General features: G+C 48.3%; 1 protein-coding gene across 1 annotated transcript in view; it reads right to left on the bottom strand.

Annotated features, from left to right (window-relative positions):
- The window catches only part of LOC124723134 (PAT complex subunit Asterix), a 79,441-nt gene that overhangs the window by 28,693 nt on the left and 38,332 nt on the right, over nucleotides 1-12,416 (bottom strand). The window lies entirely within an intron of this gene.

Genomic DNA, 12,416 nt, shown 5'->3' with positions numbered 1-12,416 from the left:
TATGCTTAGAGCAATTGATTCAGGATGATCCACAGTGCAATGACTATTTAGATTATATCACTGTAACAGCACTGACACATGCATATACTGCAGGAACCTGAAATCTCGTTTCAAGCAGCTCTTGGTAAACAGCTTATGTTGTGAGACAAGTGTTGTGTTTTTGCCCCCAGCATTAAACACTTGGGCCACATCTTCAGTAGCAAGAAGTCTCTTCTTGGTAAGATCACTCACTATGTGAAGTTTATTTCCCAGATGCACAAAAAGGGAGTCAGATGTGTGTGGTCGGCTTTCTGTTAACAGGCTTTTCAATCCCTAAAGTATTGTCTCAAAACAGCACAACACCCAATGCCTGCAGTTAATGCTCACGCCAGATATATCCTAGTACAGCATTGTGGCAGTTTGATCCCATAAACTGTTAGATGGCTTTAAAAGACCAATCCCCTACATCTCCATAAAATGCACTTAAAACTGTTCCCAAGTTGTGGAGCAGTAGTTTTTGGTGTCAAGAAGTTTAATGCAGATTTGTTTGGCAGAAGATTCCACCTGTTAACTGAACAAAAACCCTTCACATTGATTTTTGGGCATAGGTCGAAGCTCCTGGGAAAGAGAGGGCCGTGTCTACAGTGGCAGGGTGTAATTACAAAATTCACTTTCATCCCACTGCCAACATGCCAACACAGATGTCCTTTCCCACCTTTCCATTGGCCCCAAAAGGAAGTTTGATTGCCTGCCAAGACACAGTGTTTTTCACTCGATCAGCACCTGCAACAAACCCGGACAACTTCCCACTGACAATACAGAAGATAGCCGCAGTGAATCAGTCGTGCACAAAGTTTTGTCAGTGGTGCAGTTGGGGCGATTACAGCACTTGCCAAAACAAGCAGTCTCAGCTTTTTCCAACACAACACAGGCTCAATGCTACAAAGAGTGTCTTGCTGTTGGCCACTGACAAATCTGAATGTTGAATCATCACTCCAGTCCCACTCTGGCCACATATCGTCCAGCCTTGCATTGCGTGATGACACATCTGAAGATGTTAGCTTTGGTCCGGTGTAGAGACCCTAGAACAGCATTTCTCTCCATGGCTACCCCTAGACTACCCATGGGAAAGGGTACACACTGATTTTGCCACACCATTTCAGGGAAATATGTGGCTGCTGGTGGTGGATAAGCTCACCAGCTTCCTCCCCCCCCCCCCCCCCCCCCCCCCCCCCGTGGCTCTGATGTTGCCAATGACCAGCCATACAACCCTCTGGGCCCTCTCTACAATCTTTGCAATTGAGGTTGGTTAGTTTAATGATTAAAGGGATCAAACTATGAGGCCATCAATCCCTCCTACCTGGAACAGGCAAGTCAATCCAACTACACACCAAAGAATGACCCAGTGCACGAAACCAAAGGAAAGAAAACCCCCAAGGTCTACTGAAGGTCAACAGTACCGAAGGTCAACAGTACCTACTACATGCAAGGAGGGGAAGAAGAGCATAAGAGCAGGTATGGAAATGGCTGTGGTGCACCACCAAGCCCAGACAACTGCTGACCATGCAGGACAGAGGTGGTAACAGAGTGTCCTGCTAACCCAAGGCTAAGACGCCCTCCCTTAGAGAGAATGGCGAAAACTCCATTCACGAATAAACTGTAAAACCAGGTCAAGTGCTAAGGTGTCATCTGCTCACACCAGGGGAAGCAAGTCAGGGGGATTAAGAGTCTGCAACAGGGTGGCTAGGCTAGGCTAGGGACAGTCCAGCAAAGTGTGGACCATCACCAGACTGGCACCACAGCAACAGTGGGGTGGATCCTAGTGATGGAGGAGATGACTGAGTTAGCCACGTATGGCTGATGCAGAGCCACGAAAGGAAGATGGTGTCCTTGTGGGAGGTTGGCCTGGAGGACCTACATAAATTCGTGGTCTCCTTTATCACCAGTGTTCGGCAAAGTCAGAGTATGCCATTCCATATTCCAAATCCTTAGAACTTGAAGGTGTAATATCAATTGAAGATCCGAATCCAGAATACCGATCTCAAGCGGCACCTTGCTGTTAGAGAGTTTGACCAGCCTGTCACAGAGTTCATTTCCTGCAATCCTGAAGAGACCCGGGGTCCAGACAAAGACCGAGCACCCACAATGTTTGAGTGCAGAAAGGGAATCCTAGATAGTAAGAATCAATGGATGGCAAGGACAAGAGCCCGTAAACTGCTCAGAATCACTACAAAGGACTCACTGGTGCAGGAATGTATGCTCAAGAACACAAGAGATGGCTACCAAATCCACAGTGAAAACACTGCAGCCATCAGCTACGGAGTGGAATTCATTACATCCCGCATGAATGTAAGCAAAGCCAGCATGACTGGCAACCATCAAGCCATCAGTGTAGACTACTTTTGAACTACGAAATGCTCCGAGAACGGTGAAGAATTTGGTGATAGAGGGCCTCAGGAGTAAACGAGTCCTCGTAATAGGTCAAGACAGAGCTGTGGATGGGGGATGCAAAATGGAGGTGTACGTGAACAGGCCTGGAGAAGTGGTGGTAGTGGGAAAAACTGAGTATAGAAAGAAAGGACCAAATGCGGATCTGGATCATAACCCCAGACGTTGTACACTGTTGCAGGAGGTGGATCTCTGTGTCTGGAAAGAGGACACAGTGTTTCTGGTACTCCGGGAAGCACCGAATGTGTAATGCGTGAGTGATCAACTGTTGTTGGCGCAAAACCCGCCGTGGTAGAACCCCTGCCTCTGCTAGGAGGCTGATCACAGGGGTAGTCCAAAAGGCAGCAGTTGCAAGTTGTGCCCAACAACATTGTATCAGGCCCAGCATCTGTAATGTTGAAGGCGATAATGAGCCATATGCGAGACTCCCATAACTAGGTGGGACTGGACCAATGTTGCATAGAGATGTATCAGAGAAGAGTGGTCTGTGCTCCGGTTGGTATTACTGAGGCATTGAAGAGGACTGAGCTGTGACCAACATGTCCGCTTTAGTTGAATATGGGAGGGGGGGGGGGGGGGGGACCATGTCAATTAAGCAGCAAAGGTAAGTCCCAAAACATAATGAGAGCCCACCACATTGAGGCACTGGTCACTCAGGAACAGATATGGATGGAGATGGACTGTATAGTGAGGACAGAAATTCTCATCGCAGGTCTTGGCAGCTGAGAAATGGAAGCCATTAGTGAGAGCCCAAGACTGCTCGGCGTAGTGTTCCCAGCCGTCTGCATTCAGCAATGCCCATCATGGCTGAACAAAAATAAATGTAAAAATCAACAGCATACAAACAGAGTGACACTGGAAGCCCCACAGCCACCACCAAACCACTGATAGCCCTTACAAAGTTAGGGTCCCTTAAAACAAAACCCTGCAGAACACCATTCTCCTGCAAATGGGAGGTGTCACAGAAGGCCTGCCAAGTGCAACATGAAATAAAGTTACAGATAAAAATTTGGAGTAGGCCATGGAGGACACAACTGAAAAGTCTGTGTCGCCGGATGTACCTGTGGCCTGATACAGGGCAATGAGCTCGGCTGTAAATACTGAGCAGTGTGCCAGAAGCTGATATCTAAAGATATTGGCACCAATGACGAAGGCACACCTGACACCATGGTCAGAGAGCCATCAGTGTACACAAAGGTACTTTTGCGAAATTCCACATGAAGGTTGTGAAACTGAAGGCGATAACAGCAAGGCTGGAGTAGTGTCCTTAGGAAGAGAATAAAGGCCAAGGTTAACACGGGCCACTTCACGAAGCCAAGGTTGTGAAGGGTTCAACACCCACCGGGAAAGTTGCAGGTAGTGTGAAGTTAAGATGCCGAAGCAAGTGCTGAAAGCTGACTCCAGGATGCAACAGAGAAGAGGGACACACCCCATACTCGCGATCAAAGGAATCATCAAAGAAGGAGGCATAGGATTGGTAGTCACGCATGGCAGACAAACGGCATGCATACCTGCTGAGCAGGAAGTCACGGCAGTACAACAGTAGTAGTTCAGCAGCTTCGGCACACAGAATCTCAACTGGGCTAGTGTAAAAGGCACCAGTGGCCAAGCAGATGCCACAATGGTGTAGTGTTGAGAAAGCGTAAGCGCGACGGATGTGCAGACACATAAACAAAACATCCATAGTCTAGTTTCGAACGGACAAGAGACCAATATAAATGGAGCAAGGTGGTTCGATCGGCAGCTCAGGAAGTACCATTGAGTGCGTGTAGGACATCGAGGGACCGTGTACTGCGGGCTGCCAGGTAAGACATGGGAGGATGAAGAGAGTTTCCTGTCAAGCATGAGCCCCAGGAATTTTGCAGATTCAGCGAATGGAAGGGCAACAGGCCCAAGATGTAAAGGTGGTGGGAGAAACCATTTGCATCACCAGAAATTCATACAGGCAGTTTCGTCAGTGAAAAACAAAAGCCATTGTCAATGCTCCAGGAGTAAGGATGATCAAGACACCGCTTAGTGAGATAGGTCCATGGAGAACTGCAATAGATGGCAAAATCATCAACAAAAAGGGAGCCGGAGATGCCTGGCAGGAGACAGGCCATTATAGTGTTAATGGCGATAGCAAAGAGGACGACGCTCAGGACGTAACCCTGAGGCACTCTGTTTTCCTGGATAAAGGTGTCCAACAAGGCAGAACCCACACGCACCTTGAAAACCCAGTCTTTTAAAAATTCCTGAAGGAAACAGGGCAGGTGGCCACGGAAGCCACACGAGTAAAGAGTATGGAGGATACCAGTTCTCCAGCACGTGTTGTAGGCCTTCTCCAAATCGAAAAACACGGCCAGTCTGGGATTTCTGCAGAAAACCATTATGATACAGGTAGACAAAGTAACGAGATGGTCAACTGCACAACGCCGCGCCCAAAATCAACACTGTGCAGTTGTTGTTAAATTGTGAGACTTGAGCCACTATACCAACCGTGCATGAATCATACATTCCATCACCTTGCAAGTGCAGTTGGTGAGAGAGATGGGGTGGTAGCTAGAAGAAAGGTTTACGTCCTTACCGGGCTTAGGTATGGGTATGACTCACTCTATTGTCTGGGAAATGTGCCCTTTGCCCAGATGCGGGTGTATGTATTAAGCAGAAAGTGCTTGCCCGCAAGAAAAAAGTGCTGCTGCAGCATCTGAATGTGGACAGCGTCTGGCCCTGGGGCAGAGGATCGGGATGAACTGAGAGCATGATTTAGCTCCCTCATAGTAATTGCAGCATTGTAGCACTCATAATTCTGAGAAGAGAAGGGTATCGCCCGAGTCGCCTCCGCTCATTTCCGATGGAGGGAGGTAGGGTGACAGTGGCAAGAGCTCAAAATTTCCACAAAATGGAGGCCCAAGGTGTTGGAGATAGCAATAGGGTTCACAATAACATCGTCTGCTACTTTAAGGCCAAAAATTGGCGAATGGATCTCCATCCCAGAGAGCCGTCGGAAGTTGGCCCACACAACAGAGGAAAGGGTGGAAATGCTGAAAGAACTAGTGAATGAAATCCAGCTAGCTTTTTTGCTATCCTGACGACACTTTGCATGCCTCTGTTTATAAGGAATGCAGTCTGCCATCGTAGGATGATAGTTAAAAATGCGGAGAGCACATCTCCGTGCATGATTTGCATCATGGCATGCCTCACTCCAACAAAGGACTGAGACGTGGTGTGGTACAGAGGAAGTGAGAGGAATGGAATGTTCTGCAGCAGGAAGGATAACATTTTTGAGATATTCCACCTGGTCATCACAACAGGGGAAATCTTGTTCTTCGGAGGTCATCAGGGAGGAGAAAAGCTGCCAGTCAGCTTTAATAAGCGGCCATTTGGGTGTGCACACAGGTGGGGTAGGAGTCAGCAATCAGATAGCACATGGGAAATGGTCGCTCGAGTAGGTGTCAGAAAGAATGAACCACTCATGATGAGCAAGCTGGGCAGTGCAGAAAGATCTGTCCAAATGAGAATAGGTATGTGAGGAGTCAGAAAGGAATGTGGGTGGGTGCTTTAGTGTTAAGGCAGAAGAGGTTGAGTTGATTAAGATGATCAGACAAGAGGACACACCTCCGACATATTCTGGGAGAACATCAAAGGGGATGATGCACATTAAAGTCACCAAGTAGTAGAAATGGGGAACTTAGCTGCCCAGTAAGCTGAAGGATGTCTGCCCTGGTGACATCAAATGATGGAGGGACATAAATAGTACAGAGGGACAAAGTCAGGTGAGGAAGAAAAGGCGAACCGCAACAACTTCAAGATGGGTAGTCAGGGAGATGGGTTGACTATGAACATCAGGCCATATGAGCACCATGACACCTCCATGAGATGGGATGCCAACCTCAAGGTGAAAGGGTGTCACCTCAGTGGCTGCCGAGTGACAGCCTGCAAAAAGTCACTGCTACAGGCCACAGAAGCAGGAGGATCCTGCTGGTCTGTCGAGTTCAACACAGAAAAACAGTCAGTGGTGCACACTGGTGATACGGAGGCCGGCCAGGCTAAGGTATCACATGGCAACACTGTCGAAGAGGATCTTTGAGTTGGCGAAGGAGAAGACCATTTGCCTTTGGATGACTTCTTCGAGGCTTTCCGACTAGCAGAGGATGACTCTGGTGTTGTTTGGCTGGAGGGACGTAAGAAGTCATCACGGGAGTGCTCCTTCTGTACTTTCCGGCCTACTGGTTGTGTGGATCCGCCCCTTGAGGAGAGAGTTTGTCATCTTGTTGCACAGCTGGACAGGGGAATGCCGAGGCTACCTTGACACTGGGTGATTTCACAACCTCAGAGCTGAATTTGAGGTCGCATGTCTGCGTGGCCATGTTCTTCATGGAGCGAGTGGTAACAAAAACAGAATTATAGGCGCCAGACGGGAGAAAGCAGGGTTTGCGCCTAACCAATAACTTGCGAGTGACTGGGTAAAGCACTTTTTCTTTTATATGGATCTCTTAGACAGCCCACTCATCAAAATATCAGGTACAATCCTAAGACGAGGTGGCATGGCTGCCATTGCAGTTGATACGGCAGCAAAGAGGCGGATGACAATCGCCCTCATGTGCATCCATACCACAGGTTACACATTTAGCTGGGTGTCGACAACACATTCTAGTGTGGTTGAAATGATGACACTGGTAGCAGCACATCGGGTTCGCAATGTGTGGTCGGACTGTGATAATTTCATAGCCTGCTTCAGTCTGGACGGAAGCACCACTATATCAATGCTGAGAAAAAGAGTGCGGATGGGCACTAAGGAGGAATCTACCTTTTTCATCACCCAATGGATGGAAGTGACACCCTGATCTGAGAGGCAAGACTGCATTTCGATCTTGGTCAGACCATCGAGCAGCTTAGTGTAAGTAACACCACGGGAAGAATTCAGAGTTCTATGGGCCTAGACAGACAGGGTAGGAGTGAAGTGAAGCGGCAGGCAGTTGAGCTTGAGAATTAGACGTAGTCTCCAAAAGGAAACTGCCATTCTGTAAATGAGAGCAGGGTTTCACAGGGCTGGCAATGGTATCAACACCTGTCTGAATAATAAATGGATTTACCATGGCGAAGGACTGGCCATCTTCAGTATGTGAGACCACAAGGAACCATGGTGCAGCTGGAGTGGTCTTTGAGTAGTTAGCCTCATTCCATTTACATTTTGTAGACCTTGATTGTGAACATTGGCTCATTGCAAGAAAATCCCCCACAATTGCCAACATCTCCGATGGCGCACTCCTTCCAACTGGGGGTTTCCTTCACAAGCAGGCGCACCTGCCCTAGGTGATTGTTCACATCTCAGGTCACACCTCCTGAACACCTGACAGAGGGACTAATTGGCAATTTGGGAAGGTTGCAGCTCAGGCAATCACCCCTCCCTGGGCTTGGGCTGTCCCAGTGGGTAAATCCAAACCCTACCTGTCGACCCGGGGCTGGGAATTGTGAGTTACCCAGTCACCTATTATGCGTCAGGCACGTTGACTGGCCTTCAGGAGTGCACAGGGAGGAAGGAGAAAAAAAGGAATCTCAAACACCGAAGCGGAGAAGGGAAAAAGAGAAAGGAAAAGGGAATGAAAAAAAGTGGTGAGACTGTTCTTATGTCAGTGACAGACAATGCGGAACATTCCCAATAACACCCCAGATGTGTTCCCCAAGGGAGGGGAAAAAGAATAGCAAGCGGATAGACATGCAGCACGGAAGGGAAGAGATGCTGCAAAAGCTGGGGCCCCATGGTAGCCAAACACAAACCCGCCAAAGAGTGGCGAGCCTCCTGATGGAGTCCTGGTAAGTGGTTGCTGTACCACTCCACAGAGGGTTATGGGCATTAAAATTCACTAGAAGAAAGGAGGGGACTGAGCTGTCTAAAGAGGGCAAGAATAGCAAGAACCATAGGAGGCTGGTCCGGGGGGAGGGAGTAAATATTGCATATCGTTACCACAGTCTAAATGCAACTGAACGGACATCGCTTCCAGCACACTACGAAGAAGAATGCAGAAACTAACAATTTTCGTGTGGACCAGTGTACAGACACCACCGGAGGGTCATAAACGGCCAACTCAGTTCTGGCAGAAGCCTTGGAAACCACAAAGAGTCAGCAAATGAGTATCCACAAAATGAGATTCATGCAGTACAACACACGCTACAGAGTAAGGAGGAAAAAGAGATTCCAATTCCTGCAGGTGGTGATAATAAGTATTACTGTCCCATTGTAGGAGAGTAGTAAAAGAGGCAGGATGGCTGTTGAACGGGCCAGAATTAGTCATTGTTCCCATTCAGTGTCCATCTCTGGTAAGGACAGAGTGCAGAGTGATATCCTTGAATGTAAGATTAGACCCTGATTGCGAGGGAGGAGGTGACACTCCATGGGGTATTGAGGGCAGGCGTGTGGGGGCAGAGAGTCATGCCCCTACACTTACACTCCTCCTCCTCCTCCTCCAGGGCAAGAGAAGTTGGTAAGTTGCAGCGATATCACGATCTGAAAGAGGATGAGTGGTCTTGAGACCCACAGTGCATGGGTTGCATGGGTCCTGTGTCTGACTTTACAGATTTCTTGCCCTGGGGACACTGGGGAGGGGGGTTCCTAGAGGCAGCCCCATCCCTGGCTAGTGCCAGAGGAGACGATTGCTTCTCTAACCACGGAGAAGGAATGGTTCCATGAGGGAAGGGAATGGGAACTGCCAGGAAGGAGGAATGCGAAGGAGGGTAGGACAGAAAAAAAGGAGGGGGAGGGGAGGGGAGGGGGAGGAGGAGGAGAAGAAGACTGACGAGAAGCAAAGATAGACATTAAAAATAAAGATGGTCACATTTCTGTTGGGCCTCAGAGTAGGATAGACTGTCAAAGAGTTTTGAACTTCTTAATCTTCCATTTCTTTTTCTAGATTGGGCAATCTGGTGAGCAAGGAGAATGTGGGCAGGAACAGTTCATGCACTTTGGCAGTGGGGTGCAAGAACTCCCCATACAGAGATGGTGGCCCCCATTGCCGTAAATAAGATTCGCCTCACATCGTTAAGACATGAGACCAAAATGGAGACACCAAGAACAGCACATGGCAGATTGGCATATAAGGCTTCATGTCACAGCAGTAAACCACAATTGATTTTTTCTGGAATGGTAACACTCTAAAAGCCAGGATGAAAGTGCTGATTATCAACAGAATTGCCCTTAGGACCTATTTGGACTCGCTGATGAAATGAATGCTATGCCATGCCATGTCAGGTTAGTCCCCTAAGTTCCTTGTCAGATTGAGGGAGGAGGTCCCTGTGGATGGTAATGCCCTAGGTCATGTTTAAGGGACTATTGAGGAGTGATTCTCGCCAGGATTTCTCCTAACCGTTGACAGGCACAAAGGAAATCTGACTGACTGGCAGAATTCATTTTATTCAGTAGGAAACCAGACTGCATCTTATTGTTTGAGTGAACTTCACCAAACTGATCTGTGATATGTTCTCCAAATAACAGCAGTTTGGTAGTGGTGAAAGTCTTCCTGTCAGTCCTGGAACAAACCAAGTGAAGGTAAAAGGGTTTGCCTAAAGCCGGCAGGCCTGGCTCTCCTCCCCAGACCTAAGAAGCAAAATCAGGAACAGAGAGAGAACTGTTCCTGTACAAAGATATGGCCTTGTTTGAGCAGCCAGAAGCAGAGCATCTGCTTTGGTACCACCCACTTCAATCAGGGGCTGACCCTAAGGGGCACCACCCAGCTGCAACAAGGGTCACCTGGCATAGTGCTTGTTGCTGAGAGTTCTGATGCCCCAAAAAGACAAGCAAACCATTCCTAGGCATACACAAGGCAGTGACAGCTCGAGTATCAGAAGTACGATCCCTGTGTTGTCATGGGGCTCTGCCAAATGAGTACATAACAACAACACCATACAGACTGGTTACACGTGCTGGTGACCTGCTGAAGAGAAGTGGTGAGGAGGGGGGGGGGGGGGACAGCTACAGCAGGGAAGGAAGGGGGAAGGACTGGGGGGAGAGGAATCCACACTGGAGGTGCTAGGGAGGAAATTCGTTCCCAGATGGCACACTACAGAAACAATTTCGGAAAGGAGGTCAAATCCCAAGGGGAACCAGAAAGAAACACAAGACCAAAAAGAAATAGTGGAACCAAGGGAATAACTGGATCATCATCATAAAGGGAAAGACACACTGAGATGGGGGTGGGGTGGGTGGGGTGTGGGGGGGGGAAGAGCAGCTAGGGTGGGAAGAAGAGGATATGGGGAAGATAAATCAGCCTGGGAGGGAAGAAAGGCTGCAATGGCTTGGGGCTCCATGCGTGCCGTACTTATTACCCACAAAAGATCTGCGAGTCCCCTGGGGTAGGGGTCATCGTAGGCCACAGAGCATGTCAGCTGTTCAACATTATATCACTGTCATGTGCTCCTAACCCACCACCGAAACCTGCTCCAGCAATGACTGTACTCTTAGTCAGTACTTCCTGTCCCCATTGCCACCTCTGATCCAGGGACCTAGCACCCTAGTAACAACCTACCATGCCACTAGCCATAACCCTGTGCTGCCGTTTCACTGATACAACCTGCAACCCCACTACCCCGATCGTAGGTGAGCAACTGAGTAAGTCAGTGTGTGACAGTTCATGAATGCTGAGCCACTCCAACTGCCCAAGCCTCTTCTAGTCCAGCTGCATCAGAGCAGCACTGCCTCTGATGTGCTGCCAACTCCAACATCCCCTAAGTGCTCAGTCAGACCATTTGAGTTGGCCAGTCCAGATGAGATCGGGCCACTATCACTTGGTGGGGATCTCAGACACACCTTCCACTCTCCCATGCCTGCAATGGCAAAACCTGGCCATTGCCGGCTCCATTTGGTAATTTCAGAGGGAAGGGATTTAGTATCACTACCTAAAGTGGGTTTCGATAACAATTCATAGGTGCTACACGTCAGTACAACTGCTTCTGCTGTTGGCTACAAGGGGCTGAAATGATGAGTCACGTGGGCTGCATCTCTTGCAAAAAGCTAGGGCAGCTAGCGGCCAGTATTCTATTGTGCTGTGTTGTATGAGGTACTCCGTCTTAGTGTACTGAAGCAACAACAACCACCCTGCTCAGTTTCTGAAATGTCTTGGTTTCACTATTGGTATACATTCAGTGTGCAGTTTACAAAAATTATTACTCTGAATACAGTTTACACTTTCACATCAGACAGGAATAGAACAGTGGCCCTCGTCACGACCTTAGAAAAACAGAATACAAGCAGTTACAAGGGCAACTAGATTTGACAATTGATAATTTAAAAGCATTTTCTCCATCCATTCCTCCACCTGTCTGCCTCTGTAGCTGAGTGGTCAGTGTAGATGCCTGCAATGTGGTGACCCAGGTTCGAGTTCCAAAGCTACCAAAGGTGCAATCAGCCTCCAACTCAGGAGCTACTCAACAGAGGTAGCGGCTCTCAGGTGTAAACGTCAACAGCAGGTTGGAGAGTGGTGTGCTGAAACTGTGCCCCCTCCGTACTCCATCTACGTGACGCCACATTGCAGATGATTACAAGGCAGGTGGTCAACATCAAATCATCTTCAGGGCCTGATTGCAGAGTTTCTTTTCCATTTTTCATTAGTTCACTCACTTGTCAGTTGCAGCTATCAGATTTTTTTGTGGCAAGGCTGGACGAGCATTAAAACTGGTGGACTTAACAACAAAGACTGAACTACTACTACTACTACTACTACTACTACTACTACTACTTCTTCTTCTTCTTCCTCCTTAGCATTTGTCCCGCATGCTTGCAGGGTCCCATTTTGGTTGGCTGTCACAATTTTATGTGATCACGTGCCTGATCAGGGTGTAGGCATGAGGTCTTCATGCAGGGTGTCAAGCCTTCACTGTCAATGTCATCCTACTGCCATTTATCATTTACTTTCAAATTAAAACTCGCCTTTGCCATTACTATTGTGTCTGCTCTAAGAACATGCCCATACCATTGTTGATGGCTTTCTCTCATCTTGTCTACTATTGATGGTACT

Source organism: Schistocerca piceifrons, chromosome X, assembly GCF_021461385.2.
Source record: "Schistocerca piceifrons isolate TAMUIC-IGC-003096 chromosome X, iqSchPice1.1, whole genome shotgun sequence".
NCBI lineage: Eukaryota > Metazoa > Arthropoda > Insecta > Orthoptera > Acrididae > Schistocerca > Schistocerca piceifrons.
Note: the sequence above shows the minus strand (reverse complement) of the source record. Positions and strands in the feature narration are given on the sequence as shown.